General features: G+C 41.2%; 1 long non-coding RNA gene across 1 annotated transcript; it reads left to right on the top strand.

Moving 5' to 3' along the window:
- The first annotated feature begins 6222 nt into the window (after positions 1–6222).
- On the top strand, positions 6223–27219 carry LOC120879372. Its single transcript, XR_005724780.1, has 3 exons — positions 6223–6307; positions 16376–16378; positions 27186–27219. It is a non-coding gene; the product is annotated as an uncharacterized LOC120879372 (long non-coding RNA).
- Positions 27220–27638: the final 419 nt, after the last annotated feature.

Below are 27638 nucleotides of genomic sequence, written 5' to 3'. Positions count from 1 at the left end.
AGATAAGTCCTGGGATTTGTTTGGAAGGAATGATGCTAAAGCTGAAACTCCAGTACTCTGGCCACCTCATGCGAAGAGTTGACTCATTGGAAAAGACTCTGATGCTGGGAGGGATTGGGGGCAGGAGGAGAAGGGGACGACCAAGGATGAGATGGCTGGATGGCATCACCGACTTGATGGACATGGGTTTGGGTGCACTCCAGGAGTTGGTGATGGACAGGGAGGCCTGGCATGCTGCAATTCATGGGGTCAGAAAGAGTAGGACATGACTGCGCAACTGAACTGAACTGAACTCAGTAATACACAGATCCAAAAAATATTATTTGAACAAGAGTTTAGTAGTGACTAAAAATATCTGCTATTTGAATAGTTTAGACTATGACTCAGTCTATTTAATATAATATGCCCAGAATGGTTAAATTCCTTGGCAACTAAATGGCCATTGTGAAATTCTCTGCAATTCTGCTTTTGTGAGAGTGAAAAAAAAATGGTTTTTTGTTTAACAATTTTCCTTACTGTATCTTGATGTATTATTAGTTGAGGTATTCTTAGCAAGTGCTAGAAACTGAAAAGCACAATAATTTTTTTTTACATATTGATCAACTATGTCAAGAAGTCAGTCTGAACAGTGGGTTGAAAGAGAGGTACATAAAACAAGTTTTCTGACACAGAGAAAGAAGCCAAAAAAGAACTAACAAGAAAGCAAGGAAGTCTTGAGTTTCACCAGTGATCTCCTGAATTAAAAGAACAGCAAGTAATACAAACTCCAGTATTCTTGCCTAGGAAATCCCGTGGACAGAGGAGCCTGGAAGGCCACAGTCTATGTGGTTGCAAAAGAGTTGGACACGACTTATCAGCTAAACAAGAACAAAGTAACGCAAAGTGTTCTTCGTTTAACATTCCAACTTTCAACTCAAGTATATACAAAATAAGCAAAGGGGATTAAGAGGTACAAGCCTCCACTTTTAAAATAAATGAGCCACAGAGATGTATAATAACATACAGAATAGGGAATAGAGTCAATAATATTGTACTAACTTTGTATGGGGGTGGATGGTTACTAGACTTATCATGGTGATCCTCTCATAGTGTATGCAAATGTTCAATCCCTGTGTGGTATACCTGAAATTAACATAGTATTAAACATCAGTTATATTTCATACTAAGAAAGAGTATACAATATCCACATTCTTGACTTCATTTATGTTTTGAAAGCTTGCATATCTGATAGTATTTAATATATTTCTGATAACCTTCCCTCTGAGAGGCAACTTTTCCATGCATAAAATTATTTGATCACACAGTTTTTCCATGTAACTGCTTTGGATTTCTTTCCATTATCTATGACCTTTAGATTCTGCAGAAGAGTAAAACTTTTTTGTTGGAATCTTGGGTAATTTTTTTCCTCTATCATCCCAGTTCAAAATTTTAACTAGGAGTTTTCTGTGTATGGCATTTTTCTCTTGGGTTATTTGATCTGAAATAGTATGGTAACATTTAAGAAAAGTAGTCAATTCTTTATTCTCTCTCTTATATGGAAGCTATAGTCCAATTATTCTGATTTACATCTGCAATTTTTATGTTAGACGTCTCATTTGTAATTTTATATGTCATTATTTTCTCAGCTTGATCTTTTTTCCTTCAGGTCTTCTAAAGTTTATTTTCCACTGTGACTATTTTATGTCAATTTGAATTTTAACTCTGGTTGTATAGATTTATCTCATTAACATTTCCATTTCTCTTTTATATCTGCTTTCATATTAGCGTGTTTGTTTCTTAAAGTTTGCCTGTTTTTTTTTTTCCTTACAATTACTGTCCCTGTTACATAACAATGAATTCCTCTAGTGAACTCCTCCAAAAGGAGAGAGGATGTTAAACTATTCTCTAACTTTTTTTTTTCTAATTCTTAAAATTAGACTTCAGATATTTCTTCTTTCTTGAGGATCAATTATTTTAAACATATCTCTTTTCCCTCTATTTCTCTAGTTCTTAAATGGTAGATCAGACTTTATTATTTAAAACATCATTCTTGCAACTACAATGTATCCATTTATAATGGATTATATCATTAGTAATAATGAGGAACAGAGATATGTTTAACTTGGAGAAAATTATTCAGTCACTATTAGTTGAGGAAAAAGGAGTTTCTGAAGAGATAGGGTAGTGTGAGCCAATATTTTCTCTAAGTACAAATATACACTTCAATCATGTACTGGAAAACATTTTATTTAGTACCTCCTACAAACTGCCAAAGCCAGCTGGAAACATGACAAAATCCTGCTTTTACAATGAGTACATTATATGATAAAAGCAAATTTAAGATTTGATTATTTCTAATTTTACAATTGTCTGACAAATTTTCCTAAGTACTTAAGAAATTAAATAATTAGTTATGGGGAAACAATGGAAACAGTGACAGACTTTATTTTCTTGGGCTCCAAAATCACTGCAGATGGTGATTGCAGCCATGAAATTAAAAGACACTTGCTCCTTGGAAAAAAAGCTATAACAAACCTAGACAGCATATTAGAAAGCAGAGACATTACTTTGCCAACAAAGGTCCATATACCCAAAGCTATGGTTTTTCCAGTAGTTATGTATCGATGTGAGAGTTGGACCATAAAAAAAACTGAGCACCAAGGAACTGATGCTTTTGAACTGTGGTGTTGGAGAAGACTCTTGAGAGTCCCTCGGACTGCAAGAAGATCAAACCAGTCAATTCTAAAGGAGATCAATGCTGAATATTCATTGGAAGGGCTGATGCTGAAGCTGAAGCTCCAAACCTAAGACCCTGATGCTGGGAAAGATTGAAGGCGGGAGTCGAAGGGAATGACAGAGGATGAAATGGTTGGATGGCATCACCAACTCAATGAACCTGAATTTGAGCAAGTTCTGGGAGATAGTGAAGGATAGGGAAGCCTGGCGTCCTGCAGTCCATGGGGTTGCAAGGAGGCAGACACAACGAAATGACTGAAAAACAACAACAATACATGCATTAATCTGCTTGCCAATGCAGATGCCCCAGAAGACTCGAGTTCGATCCCTGGGTCAGGAAGACCCCCTGAGGAGGAAATAGCAACCCACTCCAGCATTCTTGCCTGGGAAATCTCATGGACAGAGGACCCTGCCAGGCTACAGTCTATGGGGTCACAAAGAGTCAGACATGATTTAGTGACTAAAACACTATCACAGCCTCCATTTCCCCCACAATCCAGCCCCTGGTAACCACCACTGTCCCCTCTGTTTTTATGAGTTTGACTTTTTTTTTTTTTCCATATTTGAGTGAGATCATACAGTGTATGCCTTACTCTTCTGGGTCCTCCAGCTTCATGCATGTTGTCACAAATGAATTTGTCCATAAAAGAGAAGAAAATCCTGCCACCACAAATAATTCTGAACTTGCTTTCTCCAGGGAGTATTTAGAATTTCTTGGCACACTGAGACTACTTAATAACCAGACTAAGTCTTGGGTGTTAGAATATCCAGAGCTACAGATATCCTGGGCAATTCTTCTTCCCACTCTGACTGCCAAGCCAAATCCTGTTTTGTAGTCCTTTTTATAACTGTAATTGAGTCACTGCATTACCAAATTTGCACATCAGTTTATTCTATCTATAGCCCCTATCTATGTGGTTTCTCCACTTGATCGTATTTAACAAATCTGCATACTGCTTCCCTGATGCTGGGAAAGATTGAAGGCAGGAGAAGAAGGAGACAACAGAGAATGAGATGGTTGGATGGCATCACTGAAATAACAGACATGAGTCTGAGCAAACTCCAGGAGATAGGGAAGCACAGGGAAGCCTGGCATGCTGCAGCCCATAGGATCGCAGAGTCGGACATGACTTGGCAATTGAACAACAACAATGTACCACTTCAATCTGTCAATTCATGTTCTATTTTTCCTGTTTTTTAGAACCACAGTTTCTACAGGTATTAAAATAACATCAGATTGAATTTTGGAATCTCCTCGTGTTTTGTCTGACAGGACCAGCAAGAAGTCCTTAAACAATTTTGAACAGGGATGTGATGTGAACAGTTTAATATTTTCAATGTATTACTCTGACAACTCTGGGAAAAATAGATTAGAAGGATGCTGAGTGGACTCAAAGTTTAAGGCTTTTGCCATCCTGCAGGCAAGAGATTGCTTTGTGATTCAAGCTGAGAAGAAAGGGAAAGTGTTAGTCACTCAGCTGTGTCCACCTCTTTGCAACCCCAAGGACTGTAGCCTTCCAGGCTCCTCCGTCCATGGGATTTCCTAGGCAAGAGTACTGGAGTGGGTTGCCATTTCTTTCTCCAGGGGATCTTCTCGACCCACAGATCAAACCTGAGTCTCCTGCATTGCAGGCAGATTCTTCATCATCTGAGCCACCAAGAAACCCTCAAGTTGTGGTTGTGTTGCATCTACTTCTATACCCTTGACCCAACAAGGACCCTGGTCCTCTGGAATCTCTGCCTTTCTCCACTCAAAGCCAAGCAATGGAGGGAGACCTGTGGAATTAGAGGGGAAGCAGACCCCAGCCAGCCAATCACACCAGTCCAGTGATACTGTCTCATTCATATCACCCTCTTGCCCACAGAGCATTGAACCTAAGTGTGATAGGGATTCAGCAAAGAAAGAGGCAAAGTAGGTGCGAAAAACCATCATATTGGGGAGAGACTTGAACTGAACCCAGTCATAGGAGGATTGACCGCCCTGGAAATATTTATGTGTACATACTCTTTCCAAGCTCTGGGTTGCTGATGGGAGGAAGGGAAATAGTAACTGCAAATTCTTTTGCATATTCATATTTCTTTTACCATTTTATTCAAATCTTTGAGAGAGAAGACTCCTACTACTAATTACATTTTTATATGAAGACTTTGAGGTTTAGAGATGCTAAATAGCCCAAGGCAATGTCCAAGTGTATGTTTACATACACACACACACACACACACACACACACACACACACACACACATCGAGTTAGGACTAGATTCTAAAAATATTCCTTCCTTCAGGAATCTAACTGTATGGTTTAGGATTTTGTCAGGAAACTTCTCAAAGCCACACTAAAGCACATTTCTATCAATCTGATTTTTACATATAAAATATTATCAAATGCTTAGTAGTACTGAGTACTATGCTATATGTGCTCAGTCTGTCAGTCGTGAACGACTCTTTGGGAAGTCACAGACTGTAGTCCACCCAGCCCCTCTGACCATGGGACTTTCCAGGAAAGAATTCTGGAAGGGTTGCCATTTCCTTCTCCAGGGGGATCTTCCCCACCCTGGGATCGAACCTGCGTCTCCTGCATCTCCATTGCAGTCAGATTCATTACCACTGAGCCACCACCCTGTGTTTGGAGAAAATAAACCCTGTGAGATTTCTCTTTTGTTCATTATTTTCTCCCCTATGCCCAGCACTGAGTCTAGCATAAGTCAGTGTTCAAATATTTAATAAGATGTTAGTTGCTAGGTATGTCACACTTTTTCCCAGATGGAAGTCTTTGGGGGAGTCAATAGCAAATTTAAAATAAGAGTAGATTCTTGGGTTCAGGTCCTGTATTGTAAACGCTAGACTGACAGCCCCCTAAACCCTCTGCTCTGGTTCAAAGGTGCTTCCCACATGGTTCCCAGCAACCCCTCCCTCCAAGCCCTGAATCCTACAGGTAGATGCTGGTCTCACCTGTTTTTCAGGCTTCCTTTCATCCCCTGACATTCTGTTAGCATCTGGGATTGGTCAGAAATATCATCTTCCTTCCAGTGGAAATAAATGAAGCCCACTCAAATGAGACTAAGCAAAAGCTATGTGTTCAGATCTGGCTATAGCAAGAGAGTCATTCACCATCACTTGTTTTGGTAGAGACTCAAAGGCAAGTAGAGGAGTGGGAAAGCTGCCTAGTGGAAAACAGGGATGGCTTCAGGTGGGTCCTGACTTGAGGCTGTTGGCTTGGAGAAGCTGGAGGAGGGCTAAGGAAAAGCAGGATACCTGATGAGACTGGTTGTTGCTGCTGTTTAGTTGTCCATTCATGTCCGACTCTTTGCAACCCCATGTACTGCAGCACACCAGCCTCCTTGTTCCTCACCATCTCCCAAAGTTTGCCCAAGTTCATGTCCATTTCATCGGTGATGCCATCCAGCCATCTCATCCTCTGACACCTTCTTCTCCTTCTTTCCTCAGTCTTTCCCAGCATCAGGGACTTTTCCAACGAGTTGGCTGTTCTCATCAGCTAACCAAACTACTGGAGCTTCAGCTTCAGCATCAGTCCCTCCAATTAGTATTCAGGGTTGATTTCCCTTAAGATTGCCTGGCTTGATTTCCTTGGTGCCCAAGGGATTGGTTGCTGCTGCTGCTAAGTCGCTTCAGTCATGTCCGACTCTGTGCAACCCCATAGACAGCAACCCACCAGGCTCCCCCATCCCTGGGATTCTCCAGGCAAGAACACTGGAGTGGGTTGCCATTTCCTTCTCCAATGCATAAAAGTGAAAAGTGAAAGTGAAGTCACTAAGTCGTGTCCAACTCTCAGCAACCCCATGGACTGCAGCCTACCAGGCTCCTCCGTCCATGGGATTTTCCAGGCAAGAATACTGGAGTGGGGTATCATTGCCTTCTCTGAAGGGATTGGTTAGGTATGCACAATTGGCTTTCTCTGGTTAGTCTTAAGTTGGAAGCAGGGACCAAACTTAGGAAAGCTATCAGTTAATAATCAAGTCCTGGCCACTTGGGGTTCATTGTTGCAGAAATTATTGTTTGGCTTCCTGAATTGGTGCTAGAGATAATACTCTGTCTTCTACAAGTCTGACATAGATAGCACACTAGCTTCCTGGGCTGGGTACCTACAAATAATGGGTTGGTTTCCTGGGTTGGTTGGGTCAGAATTCTATTTTTATGAATATGTCCATAGTCAATTCATATATTCAGTCTCCTAGCCTTTTCTGAATTCTCCTTTTAGGCCAAAATCAGAGCTGCCTCTTCTCAGTTTTTTTTAATGAGGATTAAAACCGTATGACTCTTTCAGGGGACTTGCTTCCTAGTAAAACCTTTCTCCCCCTTGGAACCTGATCAAGAAAGAGGACTGGTAGTAAATATCAAGAACTCATGGCTGTCCCACCACTGTGATCTCCTTTCACTGCCCCCAGGAAAAGTTAGGGTACCTATACTTTCTCTCTTTCCAAGGAAAATGTTCTTCCCATTAGCTTCTCTACTTGAGGCAGACATAGGGATGTGCTGACCAGATGACCCTTCAAGGAGGGACTTGCTCTCATTTGCAGAGAATGTAGTCAGCAGACGACTTTCACTGTCAGTTCCTTCTGGTCCTGCTCAGAAACCCCCTTAAGCCAGCTCCCTTTAGGATTAATCCATGTTCAGCAACTGAGCAAGTCAGGGGTATGAAAATGCCACCATTTGGGCCTGATAGGGACAAGTTAATGAGGATGCTTCCCCCTAGAGGTCTCCACAATGTTGGCCACAATTTCTCAGGCTGAGAGCATCACTGTGCTGTCTCCTCTGAAGTTTTCCCCACACAACTTCCCACCTTCCTTTCACAATTGCTGATTCCTAATCCTGCACCTCAAGCTCCATGTCAGCTACCTCTTCTGATGAACCCAATCTGTGACTGAATCTCGAGTCTCTCTGCTTTTGGTCCCAGGGTGGTATCCCTACCATGAAAAACTGGTCAGCATAAGTATTAATATTCTCTCCGTTCACAGCTTTACCTCTCAGGTCCTTACATCTGGGAGTAAACACACACATACACACACACACAGCAATCTAACCATTGTGATCAACCTGTTCTTGGACTAATTGTGTATGTTATCATTGTTCAGTTCCTAAATCATGTCTGACTCTCTGCGACCCTGTGGACTGCGGCATGCCGGCCTTCCCTGTCCTTCACTATCTCCTGGAGCTTGCTCAAACTCATTTCCATTGAGTCAGTGATGCCATCCAACCATCTCATCCTGTTGCCCTCTTCTCCTCTTGTCCTCAATCTTTCTCAGCATCCAGGTCTTTTCCAGTAAGCCAGCTCTTCACATCAGGTGGCCAAGTTATTGGAGCTTCAGCATCAGTCCTTCCAAAGGAAGTCAGTGTTGACTTTCATTAGGATTGACTGATTTCATTAGGATCTCCTTGCTGTCCAAGGGACTCTCAAAGAGTCTTTTCCAACACCACAATTCAACACCACAGTTCTTCAGTGCTCAGCTTTCTTTATGGTCCAACTCTCATATCCATATATGACTACTGGAAAAACCATAGCTTTGGCTATATGGACCTTTAGTGGCAAAGTGATGTCTCTGCTTTTCAATATACTGTCTAGGTTTGCCATAGCTTTTCTTCCAAGGAGCAAGTGTCTTTTAATTTCATGGCTGCAGTCTCCATTTGCAATGATTTTGGAGCCCAAGAAAATAAAATCTGTCACTGTTTCCATTGTTTCCCCAACTATTTACCATGAAGTAATGGGACCAGATGCCATGATCTTCATTTTAATGTAGACCTTCAGTTTATGTAGGTGTGACCTTAATACAGAGACAAGCAAGTGATGGCCCATAGTCTGCCAATTGGTTACTAATAAGTGAGGGTCAAATTGGTACCCAGGGAAGAATTTATACCCATCCATCTCTTCTCCACGGAAGTGGTGGGGCAGTCAAGTGCTCTCACAGCTCCCCATGGCTCTTAATCTGGAGTATAAGGGTAACGTGGACCCCAAGATGGTCTGCTCAGTAAAGAAGAATAGAGAAGTGGAAGAATAGAAACCATTGAAAGAAGAAGATTGGATTTACAAAGTTGTTCAGTTCAGTTGCCCAGTTGTGTCTGACTCTGTGACCACATGGACGGCAGCAGGCCAGGCCTCCCTGTTCATCACCAACTCCCAGAGCTTGCTCAAACTCAAAGTTGTTACTTAGAGTCATCCCTGATCTACAGTTTAACCACCAGGCTTAGTGTCTCAGCGCATAACAGGAATTTAGCACAAATCCTTTGAGCCCAGACTGGTCTGGAAGCTAGCTGTCTGAACTTCAGATGGGGCGTGCACACACCCGTTGGTAATCGCAGCCACTGGCTCCAGAAGCACTGAATTAAGGGGAAAGCTTTCTCATTGGTGTTAAATTCAACATGATCAAATCCTCACATGACTAATATTCTGTACTTTTTTCTCATCAAAAGGTGATTTATTGAGTAGAGAAAATGGACATTGGGAGCAAATGGCAAAGTGAATGAGCCTGAGGTGGAGAAGGAGAGAACTACACTGTGTTAGCCTCCATTTGCGATTGAATCACCCCCTATAGAATTATCACCAGCAATGAGAAAATTCATCCATCAAGCAGACAGTGTGCTAGAGAGCCTGTGAACAAAAGCCAAGGAACCAGGCACTGCCTCCTGTTTCCCAGTGTGAAAGCATTCCAAAATTCAGACAGCAAAGACCAGAGTCCCCAGTTGTTCATATTATCCTCAAATGGAACCTCATTACTATGAGCCATTATGTTCCAGTAGCTTTATCTCTGGTGCTTTTTAGCTGCAAAACTGTGAATATTTCATCTGATGTAAATGGGCCTGGGATAACCAGGGATTTGAAGCATTACAGAATCACAAAAGGCAGCAACCTCAATCACATGCAGAAAATGGGATCAAATTAGATCAGGATGATGGACCGAGGACACAGACTGCCTCCTCTCACATCCAAAATCCCCCAGAAATATGGGAAACTGGGGATAAGTGGGTGTGTGTGTACAAGAGAGTTATTGCTTACTTCCACTAGAAATGAGCTTCTCTGGTAGCTCAGCGGTAAAGAATCCACCTGGAATGCAGGAGCCTTGGGTTCAATCCCTGGGTCAAGAAGGTCCCCTGGAGAAGGGCATGGCAACCCACTCTAGTATTCTTGTTGAGTAAATCCCATGGACAGAGGAGCCTGGTGGGGTACAGTCCACGGGGTTGAAAAGGGTCAGACGTGACTGAATCAACTGAGCACACACGCACCACTAGAAAAATATAATATCTATCAGTACATCAATAAAGTGAGTGAAAGTTGTTCAGTTGTGTCCGACTCTTTGCTACTCCATGGACTATACAGCCCATGGAATTCTCCAGGCCAAAATACTGATGTGAGTAGCTTATCCCTTCTCCAAAGCATCTTCCTGAACCAGGAACCAAATTGGGGCCTCCTGCCTTGCAGGCAGATTCTTTACCAACTGAGCTATCAGGGAAGCCCTCTCAGTACACCAGAAATTTGGCTAATTTCCAAAAGATGGGAAGCAAATAAGGTTGGTTTGATGAATTAAACAGCAGCCCAAAACTCAACCCGCAAGATGGAAGCTATGAAAAATGGAAGCAGAGCTGGGTGTGCTGTGAGCATGAATGTGGCAGTTATAGGGAGCTGGGGAGCTGTCAGAATTATGGGGTCACATTTGGAATGTATAGAGCAACCTGATGATTGCATCCTGCCTACACCAACCCTTTGCCCCCACCTCCACCAATTAGAAGAAAGCATTTTCTCCTAGACTGTAGTAGACAATTAGTTTGAATGCTCAAATTGGTACTTTTGACACTAATGGTAACATCTGATAAATAGGAGAAACAGAAAGCTCCAAACCCAAAAGACAGAGCAGTACTTCCTATCACCTCCTCCTGGAGACAGGCTGTCTTGAACAGAATCACAATCACATGTGTCAAAAGGGAATCAGATTTTTTTTTTAATGAGTACAAGAGCAAGAACAGAAAATATTTAAAGAAAACTAATACCTTGATAGGCACAAAAGGCAACACATAAGAAAGCATACACAGTGGAACAAAAAAACAAGGACTTTTTAAACTATATTTATTTATTTTTAATTGAAGGATAATTTCTCTACAATGTCGTGTTGGTATCTGCCAAACATCAACATGAATCAGCAAGAGGGATACATAGGTCCACTCCCTCTTGAGCCTCCCCCTCACCTCCCTCCCCATCCCACCCCTCTAGGAAAGAGAGGACTTTAAATGAAGTATAATTGATAACCTCAGAGTTCTAAGAGAGGCCATCTCATTTATGAAACAAAAATGAGTTATTCTGACAAAGAACCAATTAGATATCCTGGAAACAAAAGAGCATGATTATTAAAATATAAATCTCAAATATCAAAATAGGTACCCCTGAGAAATAAATTACTAAGCTGGAGGAGAGAGCTGACAAATTCCTTCAGATGTCTGCAAAGAAAGCATGAGATAAAAGTCTAAAATATGAAGGCTACTAGCATGAGTTCAAAAATCCAGTTAGAAAAACTAGAAAATCTAATCAGTTTCTTCCTGATGATGAGCAGATGCTCTGACTCCTTTATCATGAACTTCTTTTGGAATTGCCTCCTGTCTCTCAAGCTATGTGAATGGCCTCCTAGGATGCTCCCATGACCAACTGGTTAAAGAAGGAGAACTTGAGTAAGATGCACCAGCCCCAGCAGGAAGTGGAATGCTGCAATACTACAGCCCTACCCAGGGACAACACTGAAGATCAAGGTGCAGAAAAATCCTCAGCAGGCAAACCTCTGAGCAGCATGTGTCCACAGTGATGAGTGAAAGATTGCCAGAGCTGTGGTTCTAGGCTCATTCATGGGGTTGTGAACAGTTTAGCTGGATGGCCTGGGGCTTGGAAGTTGAGAAAGTTCTGGGAACTTCCAATCTTGGAAGATGACTGGCAAGAAAATCTGGGGGAAATTTATGTGTGATGGTGAGACATTTGTGTCTCATGTAAATGTTCACCAAAGGGCATCCATTGCAAGTTCAGTTCAGTTCATTTCAGTCACTCAGTCATGTCCAACTCATTGCGACCCCATGAACAGCAGCATGCCACGCCTCCCTGTCCATCACCAGCTCCTGGAGTCCACACAAACCAATGTCCATTGTGTTGGTGATGCCATCCAACCATCTCATCCTCTGTCATCCCCTTCTCCTCCTGCCCTCAATCTTTCCCAGCATCAGAGTCTTTTCAAATGAGTCAGCTCTCCGCCTGAGGTGGCCAAAGTATTGGAGTTTCAGCTTTAGCTTCAGTCCTTCCAATGAATACCCAGGACTGATCTCCTTTAGGATGGACTGGTTGGATCTCTTTGCAGTCCAAGGGACTCTCAAGAGTCTTCTCCAACACCACAGTTCAAAAGCATCAATTCTTCGGTGCTCAGCTTTCTTCACAGTTCAACTCTCACATCCATACATGACCACTGGAAAAACCATAGCCTTGACTAGACGGACCTTTGTTGGCAAAGTAATGTCTCTGTTTTTTAATATGCTGTCTAGGTTGGTTGTAACTTTCCTTCCAAGGAGCAAGTGTCTTAATTTCATGGCTGCAATCACTATACACAGTGATTTTGCAGCCCAGAAAAATAAAGTAAGCCACTGTTTTCAATGTTTCCCCATCTATTTCCCATGAAGTGATGGGACCAGATGCCATGATCTTCGTTTTCTGAATGTTGGGCTTTAAGCCAACTTTTTCACTCTCCTCTTTCACTTTCATCAACAGGCTCTTTAGTTCCTCTTCACTTTCTGCCATAAGGGTGGTGTCATCTGCATATCTGAGGTTATTGATATTTCTCCCAGCAATCTTGATTCCAGCTTGTGCTTCTTCCAGCCCAGTTTCTCATGATGTACTCTGCATAGAAGTTAAATAAGCAGGGTGACAATATACAGCCTTGATGTACTCTTTTTCCTATTTGGAACCAGTCTGTTGTTCCATGTCCAGTTCTAACTGTTGCTTCCTGACCTGTATACAAGTTTCTTAAGAGGCAGGTCAGGTGGCCTGGTATTCCCATCTCTGAGAATTTTCCACAGTTTATTGTGATCCACACAGTCAAAGACTTTGGCATCGTCAATAAAGCAGAAATAGATGTTTTTCTGGAACTCTCTTGCTTTTTTGATGATCCAGCAGATGTTGGCAATTTGATCTCTGGTTCCTCTGCCTTTTCTAAATCCAGCTTGAACATTTGGAAGTTCACGGTTCACATATTGCTGAAGCCTGGCCTGGAGAATTTTGAGCATTACTTTACTAGCATGTGAGATGAGTGCAATTGTGCAGTAGTTTGAGCATTCTTTGGCATTACCTTTCTTTGGGATTGGAATGAAAACTGACCTTTTCCAGTCCTGTGGCCACTGCTGAGTTTTCCAAATTTGCTGGCATATTGAGTGCAGCATTTTCACAGCATCATCTTTCAGGATTTGAAATAGCTCAACTGGAATTCCATCACCTCCAATAGCTTTGTTCATAGTGATGCTTTCTAAGGCCCACTTGACTTCACATTCCAAGATGTCTGGCTCTATGTGAGTGTGAGTGATCACACCTTCATGGCTATCTGGGTCATGAAGCTCTTTTTTGTACAGTTCTTCTGTGTATTCTTGCCACCTCTTCTTAATATCTTCTGCTTCTGTTAGGTCCATAACACTTCTGTCCTTTATTGAGCCCATCTTTTCATGAAATATTCCCTTGGTATCTCTAATTTTCTTGAAGAGATCTCTAGTCTTTCCCATTCTGTTGTTTTCCTCTATTTCTTTGCTTTGATTGCTGAGGACGGCTTTCTTATCTCTACTTGCTATTCTTTAGAACTCTGCATTCAAATCGGTATATCTTTCCTTTTCTCCTTTGCTTTATGCGTCTCTTCTTTTCACAACTATTCATAAGGCCTCCTCGGACAGACAGCCATTTTGCTTTTTTGCATTTCTTTTTTTGGGGATTGTCTTGCTCCCTGTCTCCTGTACAATGTCATGAACCTCTGTCCATAGATCATCAGGCACTCTGTCTATCAGATCTAGTCCCTTAAATCTGTTTCTCACTTCCACTGTAGAGTCATAAGGGATTTGATTTAGGTCATACCTGAATGGTCTAGTGGTTTTCCCTACTTTCTTCAATTTAAGTCTGAATTTGGCAATAAGGAGCTCATGACCAGAGCCACAGTCAGCTCCTGGTCTTGTTTTTGCTGACTATATAGAGCTTCTCCATCTTTGGCTGCAAATGATATAATCAATCTGATTTTAGTGTTGACCATCTGGTGATGTCCATGTGTAGAGTCTTCTCTTATGTTGTTGGAAGAGGTTGTTTGCTATGACCAGTGCATTCTCTTGGCAGAACTCTGTTAGCCTTTGCCCTACTTCATTCTGTACTCCAAGGCCAAGTTTGCCTGTTTCTCCAGGTGTTTCTTGACTTCCTACTTTTGCATTGCAGTCCCCTATAATGAAAAGGACATCTTTTGGGGGTGTTAATTCTAGAAGGTTTTGTAGGTCTTCATAGAACCATTCAACTTCAGCTTCTTCAGCATTACTGGTCGGGACATAAACTTGGATTACCATGGTATTGAATGGTTTGCCTTGGAAACGAACAGAGATCATTCTGTCATTTTTGAGATTGCATCCAAGTACTGCATTTCAGACTCTTTTGTTAACCATGATGGCTACTCTATTTCTTCTAAGGGATTCCTGCCCACAGGAGTAGATATAATGGTCATCTGAGTTAAATTCACCCATTCCAGCACATCTTAGTTTGCTGATTCCTAGAATGTCGATGTTCACTCTTGCCATCTCCTGTTTGATCACTTCCAATTTGCCTTGATTCATGGACCTAACATTCGAGGTTCCTATGCAATATTGCTCTTTACATCATCAGATATTGCTTCTCTCACCAGTCCTATCCACAACTGGGTATTGTTTTTGCTTTGGCTCCATCCCTTCATTCTTTCTGGAGTTATTTCTCTACTGATCTCCAGTAGCACCTACTGACCTGGGGAGTTCATCTTTCAATGTCCTATCTTTTTGCCTTTCCATACTGTTCATGGGGTTCTCAAGGCAAGTATACTGAAATGGTTTGCCATTCCCTTCTCCAGTGGACCACATTCTGTCAGACCTCTCCACCATGACCTGGGCGTCTTGGGTGGCCCCACATGGCATGGCTTAGTTTCACTGAGTTAGACAAGGCTGTGGTCCATGTGATCAGATTGGCTAGTTGTCTGTGATTGTGGTTTCAGTCTGTCTGCCTTCTGATGCCTTCTCTCAGTGCCTACCATCTTACTTGGGTTTCTCTTACCTTGGGCATCGGGTATCTCTTTGTGGCCGCTCTAGCAAAGCATAGCCACCACTCCTTACCTTGGACATGGGGTAGCTCCTCTCGGCCGTGCTTGTGCACCATCTGTTAATCGTCAGGTGTACAGAGTGAATCGCTCTGCAGAAGTCAGTCTGTGCCCTTCCTCAGAGTGACAGTCATTCATACTTCTGTTCACAGGTCACCTTCTCACCCTTATCCCTTCGTCCTCTGGCCCTGTTTTCCTGACTTTACTTCCTTTCTTGTTGCATTGATCACACTCACTACATCCCATACTTATTTCTCTCCTTGAGAACTGTCCTATCCAGAAAGTGAAAGTGTTAACTGTTCAGTCATTTCCAACTCTTTGTGACCCCATGAACTGTAACCCTCCAGGCCCCTCTGTCCATGGAATTCTCCAGGCAAGGATACCAGAGAGGGTAGCCACTTCCTTCTCCAGGGAGTCTTCCCAACCCAGGGATCCAACCCAGGTCTCCTGCCTTACAGGCAGGTTCTTTACCGTCTGAGTCACCAGAGAAGCCTTCCCTAGCCAGGTCACCATCAAATCGCACATGGACAAGCAACCACTTCTAACTGACCTCATGTTTATTCTCCCATTACTCTCCACATTGCAACAGGAATGACTTACTTGAAAAAAGTGAACTGTGTCATGTATTTTCAAGAAGGCTCCCCTAACTGCCCACTACCCTCCATGTTGTTGTTTAGTTGCTAAGTTGTGTCTAACTCTGCAACCCCATGGACTGTAGCCTGCCAGGCTCCTCTCTCCATGGGATTTCCCAAGCAAGAATACTGGAGTGGGTTGCCATTTCCTTCTCCAGGCAATCTTCCAGACTCCAGGATTGATTCTCCTGCATTGGCAGGCAGATTCTTTACCACTGAGTCACCAGGAAACCCCACCCTTCATGTAAAAATCTTCAAATGTCCTTTATGATACATTCCTTCCCCCCACCCCAGCCCCTGACTTCTTCCCCTCCTCAATTTAGAGCATGTGCAGACTTCAGGCATACTAAACTTCTTTCTGTTCCTCAGACCACACCTCACTCCACCCGAGACCTTGCCATGCATTACCCTCAGCATCAACTAGGACACTCTCTCCACCATTGGCTCACTTCTCCAATATCAGAGAAGTGATACTGTCCTCCAGTATCACAATAAATTTCACTTTTTCCGGAAGACCTTTCCTAAATCTTCCCCCATTGTAATGGTCCCATGGCATCCTCTATTTTTCATAGTGTAACTATCACTATTTGTTGCTGTTATTCAGTTGCTCAATAGTACCCAACTCTTTGAGACCCCATGGACTGCAGCACACCAGGCTTCCCTGTCCTTCATCATTCCCCATGTCCATCGAGCTGGTGATGCCATCCAACCATCTCGTCCTCTGTTGTCCCGTTTTCCTCCTGCCTTCAGTCTTTCCCAGCATCAGAGTATTTTCCAATGCATCAGCTCTTCGCATTAGGTGGCCAAAGGATTGAACCTTCAGCATCAGTCCTTCCAATGAATATTCAGCACTGATTTCCTTTAGGGTGGACTGGTTTGATCTCCTTGCAGTCCAAGGGACTCTCATGAGTCTTCTCCAACACCACAATTCCTTTCTTGCAATCCCTCACTTAATTATTTATTGAGACGTAGTGAAGTATAGAGTGTTAGCAGTCTGGGCTCTGTCTGAGTCTGCCGGCCTGGATTTGAATCTCAGCTCTTTTACCAGCTTTGTGCTCAGGTATATTACACCAACAATAGCAAAAAGTTGGTGGGAGATTTAAATGAACTAACAATATATATAAAGCCCTTATAATAATCAAGGCACAGCAAATGTTCAATAAATACTCCTTATCATTGGTGTTTCTGTTTTTGTTGCTGTTTTGTCCTTCCAGAGAAAATGGGGACCCTGTTTACCTCTGATTCATAGTACCTGGTGCCTTGTAGACAAGTAACAAGCATTGGCTGAATAAATAGATAAATGAATGGATGGAATCTTCCTTACAGTCACAAAACAAGTAATGTGGAAGCTGGGACTAGAATCCAAGTCCTCTGTCTTTTTTTTTTTTTTTTTTTTTTTTTTTGGAGGCTAATTACTTTACAACATTGTATTGGTTTTGCCATACATTGACATGAATCCACCACGGTTGTGCATGTGTTCCCCATCCTGAACCCCCCTCCCACCTCCCTCCCCATCGCATCCCTCAGGGTCATCCCAGTGCACCAGCTCCAAGCATCCTGTATCATGCATCAAACCTGGACTGGAGATCCGTTTCACATATGATAATATACAAGTTTTGATGCTATTATCCCAAACCATCCAACCCTCACCCTCTCCCACAATGTCCAAAAGACTTTTCTATAGATCTGTGTCTCTTTTACTGTCTCACATACAGGGTTATCATTACCATCTTTCTAAATTCCATAGATATGCGTTAGTATACTGTATAGGTGTTTTTTCTTTCTGGCTTACTTCACTCTGTATAATAGGCTCTAGTTTCATCCGCTTCATTAGAAATTATTCAAATGTATTCTTTTTCATGGCTGAGTAATATTCCATTGTGTATATGTACCACAGCTTTCTTATCCATTCATCTGCTAATGGACATCTAGGTTGCTTCCATGTCCTGGCTATTATAAACAGTGCTGTGATGAACATTGAGGTACATGTGTCTCTTTCAATTCTGGTCTCTTCAGTGTGTATGCCCAGCAGTGGGATTGCTGGGTCATATGGCAGTTCTATTTCCAGTTTTTGAGGAATCTCCATACTGTTCTCCATAGTGGCTGTACTAGTTTGCATTCCCACCAACAGTGTAAGAGGGTTCCCTTTTCTCCACACCCTCTCCAGCATTTATTGCTTGTAGACTTTTGGATAGCAGCCATTCTGACTGGCTTGAAATGGTACCTCATTGTTGTTTTGATTTGCATTTCTCTAATAATGAGTAGATTGGAATCAAGATTGCTGGAAGAAATATCAATAACCTCAGATATGAAGATGACACCACCCTTATGGCAGAAAGTGAAGAGGAACTAAAAAGCCTCTTGATGAAAGAGGAGAGTGAAAAAGTTGGCTTAAAGCTCAACGTTCAGAAAACGAAGATCATGGCATCTGGTCCCATCACTTCATGGGAAATAGATGGGGAAACAGTGGAAAGAGTGTCAGACTTTGGTTTTTTTGGGCTCTGAAATCACTGCAGATGGTCATTGCAGCCATGAAATTAAAAAACGCTTAATCCTTGGAAGGAAAGTTATGGCCAACCTAGATAGCATATTAAAAAGCAGAGATATTACTTTGCCAACAAAGGTCTGTCTAGTCAAGGCTATGGTTTTCTGGGGATCATATATGGATGTGAGAGTTGGACTGTGAAGAAAGCTGAGCACCGAAGAATAGATGCTTTTAAACTGTGGTGTTGGAGAAGACTCTTGAGAGTCCCTTTGACTAGGGGGAGATCCAACCAGTCCATTCTAAAGGAAATCAGTCCTGGGTGTTCATTGGAAGAAATGATGCTAAAGCTGAAACTCCAATACTTTGGCCACCTCATGTGAAGAGTTGATTCATTGGAAAAGATCCTGATGCTGGGAGGGATTGGGGGCAGGAGGAAAAGGGGATGACAGAGGATGAGATGGCTGGATGGCATCACCGACTCAATGGACATGAGTTTGAGTGAACTCCGGGAGTTGGTGATGGACAGGGAGGCCTGGCATACACAGAGGCGGAGACGACTGAGCGACTGAACTGAAGTGAATAATGAGTGATGTTGAGCATCTTTTCATGTGTTTGTTAGCCATCTGTATGTCTTCTTTGGAGAAATGTCTGTTTAGTTCTTTGGCCCATTTTTTGATTGGGTTGTTTATTTTTGTGGAATTGAGCTGCAGGAGTTGCTTGTATATTTTTGAGATTAATTCTTTGTCAGTTGCTTTGTTTGCTATGATTTTCTCCCATTCTGAAGGCTGTGTTTTCACCTTGCTTATAGTTTCCTTTGTTGTGGAAAAGCTTTTAATTTTAATTAGGTCCCATTTGTTTATTTTTGCTTTTATTTCCAATATTCTGGGAGGTGGGTCATAGAGGATCCTGCTGTGATTTATGTTGGAGAGTGTTTTACCTATGTCTTCCTCTAGGAGTTTTATAGTTTCTGGCCTTATGTTTAAATCTTTAACCCATTTTGAGTTTATTTTTGTGTATGGTGTTAGAAAGTGTTCTAGTTTCATTTTTTTACAAGTCATTGACCAGTTTTCCCAGCACCACTTGTTAAAGAGATTGTCTTTTCTCCATTGTATAGTCTTGCCTCCTTTGTCGAAGATAAGATGACCATAGGTGCATGCATTTATCTCTGGGCTTTCTATTTTGTTCCATTGATCTATATTTCTGTCTTTGTGCCAGTACCATACTGTCTTGATGACTGTAGCTTTGTAGTAGAGCCTGAAGTCAGGCAGGTTGATTCCTCCAGTTCCATTCTTCTTTCTCAAGATTGCTTTGGCTATTCGAGTTTTTTTTGTATTTCCATACAAATTGTGAAATTATTTGACCTAGTTCTGTGAAAAATACCGTTGGTAGCTTGATAGGGATTGCACTGAATCTATAGATTGCTTTGGGTAGTATACTCATTTTCACTATATTGATTCTTCTGACCCATGAACACGGTATATTTCCCCATCTATTTGTGTCCTCTTTGATTTCGTTCACCAGTGTTTTATAGTTTTCTATATATAGGTCTTTTGTTTCTTTAGGTATATATATTCCTAAGTATTTTATTCTTTTCATTGCAATGGTGAATGGAATTGTTTCCTTAATTCCTCTTTCTGTTTTCTCATTATTAGTGTATAGGAATGCAAAGGATTTCTGTGTGTTGATTTTATATCCTGCAACTTTACTGTATTCATTGATTAGCTCTAGTAATTTTCTGGTGGCGTCTTTAGGGTTTTCTATGTAGAGGATCATGTTATCTACAAACAGTGAGAGTTTACTTCTTCTTTTCCAATTTGGATTCCTTTTATTTCTTTTTCTGCTGATTGTTGTAGCCAAAACTTCCAAAACTGTGTTGAATAGTAGTGGTGAAAGTGGGCACCCTTGTCTTGTTCCTGACTTTAGGGGAAATGCTTTCAATTTTTCACCGTTGAGGATAATGTTTGCTGTGGGTTTGTCATGTATAGCTTTTATTATGTTGAGATATGTTCCTTCTATTCCTGCTTTCTGGACAGTTTTTATCATAAATGATGTTGAATTTTGTCAAAGGCTTTCTCTGCATCTATTGAGATAATCATATGGCTTTTATTTTTCAATTTGTTAATGTGATGTGTTACATTGATTGATTTGCGGATATTGAAGAATCCTTGCATCCCTGGGATAAAGCCCACTTGGTCATGATGTATGACCTTTTTAATATGTTGTTGGATTCTGTTTGCTAGAATTTTGTTAAGGATTTTTGCACCTATGTTCATCAGTGATATTGGCCTGTAGTTTCCTTTTTTTGTGGCATCTTTGTCAGGTTTTGGTATTAGGGTGATGGTGGCCTCATCGAATGAGTTTGGAAGTTTACCTTCCTCTGCAGTTTTCTGGAAGAGTTTTAGTAGGATAGATGTTAGCTCTTCTCTAAATTTTTGGTAGAATTCACCTGTGAAGCCATCTGGTCCTAGGCTTTTGTTTGCTGGAAGATTTCTGATTACAGTTTCAATTTCCGTGCTTGTGATGGGTCTGTTTAGATTTTCCATTTCTTCCTGGTTCAGTTTTAGAAAGTTGTACTTTTCTAAGATGTGTCCATTTCTTCCAAGTTGTCCACTTTATTGGCATATAATTGCTGTTAGTCTCTTATGATCCTTTGTATTTCTGTGTTGTCTGTTGTGATCTCTCCATTTTCATTTCTAATTTTGTTGATTTGATTTGTCTCCCTTTGTATCTTGAGGAGTCTGGCTAATGGTTTATCAATTTTATTTATCCTCTCAAAGAACCAGATTTTGACTTTGTTGATTTTTGCTATGGTCTCTTTTGTTTCTTTTGCATTTATTTCTGCCCTAATTTTTAAGATTTCTTTCCTTCTACTAACTCTGGGGTTCTTCATTTCTTCCTTTTCTAGTTGCTTTAGGTGTAGAGTTAGGTTATTTATTTGACTTTTTTCTTGTTTCTTGAGGTAAGCCTGTACTGCTATGAACCTTCCCCTTAGCACTGCTTTTACAGTGTCCCACAGGTTTTGGGTTGTTGTGTTTTAATTTTCATTCATTTCTATGTATATTTTGATTTCTTTTTATATTTCTTCTGTGATTTGTTGGTTATACAGCAGCATGTCATTCAGCCTCCATATGTTGGCATTTTTAATACTTTTTCTCCTGTGAAGTGAAGTCGCTCAGTCATGTATGGCCCAGGATGTGATCTATCCTGGAGAAGGTTCCATGTGTACTTGAGAAAAAGGTGATATTCATTGTTTTGGGGTGAAATGTACTATAGATATCAATTAGGTCTAACTGGTCTATTGTATCATTTAACGTTTGTGTTTCCTTGTTAATTTTCTGTTTAGTTGATGTATCCATAGGTGTGAGGGGGTATTAAAGTCTCCTGCTATAATTGTGTTATTATTAATTTCCCCTTTCATACTTGTTAGCATTTGTATTATGTATTGCGATGCTCCGTATGTTGGGTGCACATATATTTATAATTGTTATATCTTCTTCTTGGATTGATCCTTTGATCATTATGTAGTGTCCTTCTTTGTCTCTTTTCACAGACTTTGTTTTAAAGTCTATTTTGTCTGATATGAGTATTGCTACTCCTGCTTTCTTTTGGTCTCTATTTGCGTGGAATATCTTTTTCCAGCCCTTCACTTTCAGTCTGTATGTGTCCCTTGTTTTGAGATGGGTCTCTTGTAGACAACATATATAGGGGTCTTGTTTTTGTATCCATTCAGCCAATCTTTGTCTTTTGGTTGGGGCATTCAACCCAGTTACATTTAAAGTAATTATTGATAAGTATGATCCCATTGCCATTTACTTTATTGTTTTGGGTTCGAGTTTATACTCCCTTTTTACGTTTCCTGTCTAGAGAAGATCCTTTAGCATTTGTTGGAGAGTTGGTTTGGTGGTGTTAAATTCTCTCAGCTTTTGCTTGTCTGTAAACCTTTTGATTTCTCCTTCATATTTGAATGAGATCCTTGCTGGGTACAGTAATCTGGGCTGTAGGTTATTTTCTTTCATCACTTTAAGTATGCCTTGCCATTCCCTCCTGGCCTGAAGGGTTTCTATTAAAAGATCAGCTGTTATCCTTATGGGAATCCCCTTGTGTGTTATTTGTTGTTTTTCCCTTGCTGCTTTTAATATTTGTTCTTTGTGTTTGATCTTTGTTAATTTGATTAATATGTGTCTTGGGGTGTTTCGCTTTGTGTTGATCCTGTTTGGGACTCTCTGGGTTTCTTGGACTTGGGTGACTATTTCCTTCACTTTTTTAGGGAAGTTTTCAAATATTAACTCCTCAAGTATTTTCTCATGGCCTTTCTTTCGTCTTCTTCAAATCATAGGGACTCCTATGATTCGAATGTTGGGGCATTTAACATTGTCCCAGAGGTCTCTGAGGTTGTCCTCATTTCTGTTAATTCTTTTTTCTTTTTTCCTCTCAGTTTCATTTATTTCTACCATTCTATCTTCTACCTCACTAATCCTATCTTCTGCCTCTGTTATTCTACTGTTGGTTCCCTCCAGAGTGTTTTTGATCTCATTGACTGCATTATTCATTATATATCAACTCTTTTTTATTTCTTCTAGGTCCTTGTTAAACATTTTTTGCACCTTCTCGATCTTTGTCTCCAGACTATTTACCTGTAACTCCATTTTGTTTTCAAGATTTTGGATCATTTTCACTATCATTATTTGGAATTCTTTATCAGGTAGATTCCATATCTCTTCCTCTTTTGTTTGGTTTGGTGGGCATTTATCTTGTTCCTTTACCTGCTGGGTATTCCTCTGTCTCTTCATCTTGCTTATATTGCTGTGTTTTGGGTGGCCTTTCTGTATTCTAGTAGTTTGTGGTTCCTCTTTATTGTGGAGTTTCTTCACTGTGGGTGGGGGTTGTATGGGTGGCTTGTCAAGGTTTCCTGGTTAGGGAAGCTTGTGTCAGTGTTCTGGTGGGTGAAGCTGGATTTCTTCTCTCTGGAGTGCACTGAAGTGTCCAGTAATGAGTTTTGAGATTTCAGTGGGTTTGGAGTGACTTTGGGCAGCCTGTATATTGAAGCTCAAGTCTATGTTCCTGTATTGCTGGAGAATTTGTGCAGTATGTCTTTCTCTGGAACTTGTTGGCCCTTGGGTGGTGCTTGGTTTCAGTGTAGATATGGAGGCATTTGATGAGCTCCTATCAATTAATGTTCCCTGGAGTCAGGAGTTCTCTGGTGTTCTCAGGATTTGGACTTAAGCCTCCTGCCTCTGGTTTTCAGTCGTATTCTTACAGTAGCCTCAAGATTTCTCCATCTATATAGCACCGATGATAAAATATCTAGGTTAATGATGTAAAGTTTCTCCACAGTGAGGGACACCTCCTTTGGAAGACAATGGGCTGACTTTCTGGGTGCCAGATGTCCTTTCCCTCTGTCTTTTCTTGTGTTGTCTCCCCCCCTTGTAATTGTGCTTCTCAAACTGACATGAGTTCCACACCCCCCAAGGAGTACACATTAACATGTTCAGATACTCCAAGCCCCAGCACAAAGCAGGGGTCACCTTGATCATCAGTTTTGATGATCATCAATTTTTTCCAATGATAAGCAACTTAAAGTGTTTTCTTTACATTGGGAAGTAAAATGCAACATTCACTGGAATATTTTAAGTAACATGAGACCAGAAATAAAATTTCTTGTGGCTATGTCTCATCCTACCCTGACTCCCCACCACAGCCTTGCCCTGCACCAACAAACAAGTTCAGTTCAGCTGCTCAGTCGTGCCCCTCTTTGCAACCCCATGGACTGAAGCACTCCAGGTCTCCCTGTCCATCACCATCTCCCAGAGTTTACTCAAACTCATGTCCATTGAGTCAGTGATGCCATACAACCATCTCATCCTCTATCATCCCCTTCTCCTCCTGCCTTCAATCTTTCCCAGCATCAGGGTCTTTTCAGATGAGTCGGTTCTTCACATCAGTTAGCCAAAGTATTGGAGTTTCAGCTTCAGCATCAGTCTTTCCAATGAATATTCAGAACAAACAAGGCAGCCATACAGAACCAGTGGTGCCAATGGCCACCAACTTACACTTCGTGCTGTTATTTCCAATAATGATCAATACAACATAATTATCAGCAACAGCCTTTAAAATACTAGATAGCATCTTAGAGCTTATTTTAATTGGGCTTTGGTTCATATATTCACAAGGATCATTTGGATTTTAAACAACATATGAAATTATGTTTTCTTTATTATTTCTGATTATAAGCTTTCTAAAACACTTTTAAAAGAAAGGATAAGTGGTTAAACAAATATATATTATTATCTAACATTACTTTTAGGCAAATTGATAATAAATAGTAAGCCCATTAGCAGTGGCAATTGGCATCATCTATTTCAATATGTAGTCACTGAGTTGGCTATTCTAAGGGTGTGCAGGAGATGGAAGAAAACATGTCCAAGAGACTAGGGCTTCTCAGCAGAAGCACCTTTGCTATTTGGGGTGGATACTTTGTTGGGGCAGGCTCCTATGCATTGCAGGGTGTTTAGCATTCTCCCTGTCCTCTACCCACTAAAAGCCAGCACTACTTTCTCCCAGTCATGACAGCCAAAAATGTCTCCAGACGTAGCCAAATGTCCCCTGGAATATAAGACCATCATAGTATAGACCATAAAACACAGATGACAGGAAACACAGACACTGTCCTTTTTTTTAAAATTGAAAAATAGTTACTTTACAATATTGTAGTGGTTTTTGCCATACATTGACATGAATCAGCCATGGGTCTACATGTGTTCCCCATTCTGAACCCCCCTCCCACCTCCTTCCCCATCCCATCCCTCAGGGTCATCCCAGTGCACCAGCCCTGAGCACCCTGTCTCATGCATTGAACCTGGACTGGTGATCTATTTCACGTATTTTTAAACTAGTGTTAGTCACTCAGTTGTATCCAACTCTTTGTGATCCCATGGGCTGTAGCCCACCAGCTTCCTCTGTCCATGGAATTCTCCAGGCAAGAATACTGGAGTGGGTTGCCATTCCCTTCTCTGCAGATCTTTCTGACCCAGGGATTGAATCCAGGTCTCCAGCATTGCAGGTAGATTCTTTACCATCTGAGCTTCCAGGGAAGCTCAGGTTTTGTTTTGATCCTTCTGTGGTTTCAAAAAGAAATTTTTCTGTAGAGTATTTGCCAGCAATAAAATGCAACCCATCCTCAATAATGCAAGAGTTATTTTTAACCAAAACAGAAAAGGTGTGGGAAAATCTACTTTTTTCTGGAGCCTCTTACTATTTTTGGATTTGGACCTGAATTCCATTCCTTTTGAAAGAAGTCTCTTGGAAGGAAAGCTTACATTTTTTCCCACATGCCAGAAATTGTAGCAATGCCTTTTTCACATTATTCAAAAGGCCACAAACAGCAGCCTGAGCTGCAGTCATCTTTGAATTGAAAAGTATTTCCTTGGGTTTTACAAGTCTGGACAGAAGGGCTAAAAAGCTGGGTGTCCTGGGTGGCATCTGAAACTCCTCTTTAGAGAGACCAGAGCTGACCTAAGAGGATGCTAATCACTCACCTAAACTTCAAGGGCTGACCTCTTTGCAGGTGCTGTGCTAAATTGCTTCCATTGTGTCCAACTCTTTGCGATCCTGTGGACTGTAGCCCACCAGGTGCCTCAATCCATGGGATTTTCCAGGCAAGAATACTGGAGGGGGTTGCCATTTCTTTCTCCAGGGCATCTTCCCAACCCAGGGACCATACCTGTGTCTCTTATATATCTCCCGTTTTGTAGGCAGGTTCCTTACTACTAGCGCCACCTGGGAAGACCTCTTTGCATATTAATAGTTTATTGATTATATCCCAACTGGATCTACTGTTGAAAGTATCTGTGATCCAAAAATTCATAAGTAAAATTAAAATCCAGTTGGGAGGACAGCTGCCAAAGAACTTTTGCTTCCTGCCTGGAAATTACTTCCACCCAGAAGCTCTGCATTTTTTTTTTTTTTTCATTGCCTAGAATAGTGTCCTGGTCCCTGAATTTCCTGATATTCTTCTTCTGTTTTTAAGTTTTGCTTCAGACTCGATGAAGCTCAACTCTCCTTGAGGAAGAGTAGGAATCTGCTTAAGGAATATGAAAAGAAAACCAGAGGGATGGTGCATGGCAGAAGAAGCATCAGAGCCTCACTCCACTAAACTGACCCTCCTCTGCATCTTCACATTCACCAGGCTTTTCCCCACAGTTTTATACCTAGTAGTCTAGAAAATAAAGCAATAGAACAGGTAATGGATATATTTTTCAAGATTTTTTTTTTAAGAAAAGCTATTGAGCACATTCCATTAATTCATAAAAAATAAAGCTCATGTTTATCTTTATTTTATGTGTCCATCTGATAGCCTGGTCCAATGTTGGAAGATGATATTGCTGTTAATTTTTCCAGTTTACAGGAAAAGAAACTATTAAGAGATCTTGATTGAGAGTGTAATTCTAACTACATCTCAGGGCTCCAAACTTTTTCCCCCAGGGTTCTCCTCACATGATTCATACAATCTGTCACACTCAGTGTAGTGATATCACCATTGTTAATCACCACATGTGTTTTCAGAACAGCTCTACTTTCAGAATGAAGAGTATACATGGAAAGCAAGAGATCAAGGATTATTCTTTAATGAAAGTAACAAATGTTCATTGCAAATCTTTATCTAAAAGAAATATATAAGTTTTAATAGGTTCAGTTCAGTTCAGTTCAGTCGCTTAGTCATGTCCGACTCTTTGCGACCCCATGAACAACAGCACGCCAGGCCTCCCTGTTCATCACCACCTCCCAGAGGCCACCCAGACCCATATCCATCGAGTCAGTGATGCCATCCAACTATCTCATTCTCTGATGTCCCCTTCTCCTCCTGCCCTCAATCTTTCCCAGCATCAAGGTCTTTTCCAATGAGTCAGCTCTTCGCATGAGGTGGCCAAAGTACTGGAGTTTCAGCTTCAACATCAGTCCTTCCAATGAATACCCAGGACTGATCTCCTTTAGGATGCACTGGCTGGATCTCCTTGCAGTCCAAGGGACTCTCAAGAGTCTTCTCCAACACCACAGTTCAAATGCATCAATTCTTCAGCACTCAGCTTTCTTTATAGTCCAACTCTCACATCCATACATGACCACTGGAAAAACCATAGCCTTGACTAGATGGACCTAGTTTTTAACAGGTTAAAAACTCAAAATACAAATTACCTTGTCTGCTATGCAATAAATTAAATAAATACATAAACATTAGGTTAAAATATGTGATTATAAGAGGGAAAAGTGACGAAATATACATGGAATTTTTCCACAAAGGTCTATAAAATCTATTTTTTTAAAAATCCATCTTCAGCATGAGGTTATATGAGAGCTTAGGGCAAAAGTAGGTTAAAACTGTCCTAATTTATAGCCCATCAGATAGAGCTGGCTTTTGCGAGAGGATTTGTCAGTACATGAGGAACTTTCAGAGATATAAATGTATGCATGCA

This window comes from Oryx dammah, unplaced genomic scaffold (genome assembly GCF_014754425.2).
Source record: "Oryx dammah isolate SB20612 unplaced genomic scaffold, SCBI_Odam_1.1 HiC_scaffold_20, whole genome shotgun sequence".
NCBI lineage: Eukaryota > Metazoa > Chordata > Mammalia > Artiodactyla > Bovidae > Oryx > Oryx dammah.
The sequence above is the reverse complement of the archived record's forward strand: the minus strand, read 5'-3'. Positions and strand labels throughout refer to the sequence as shown.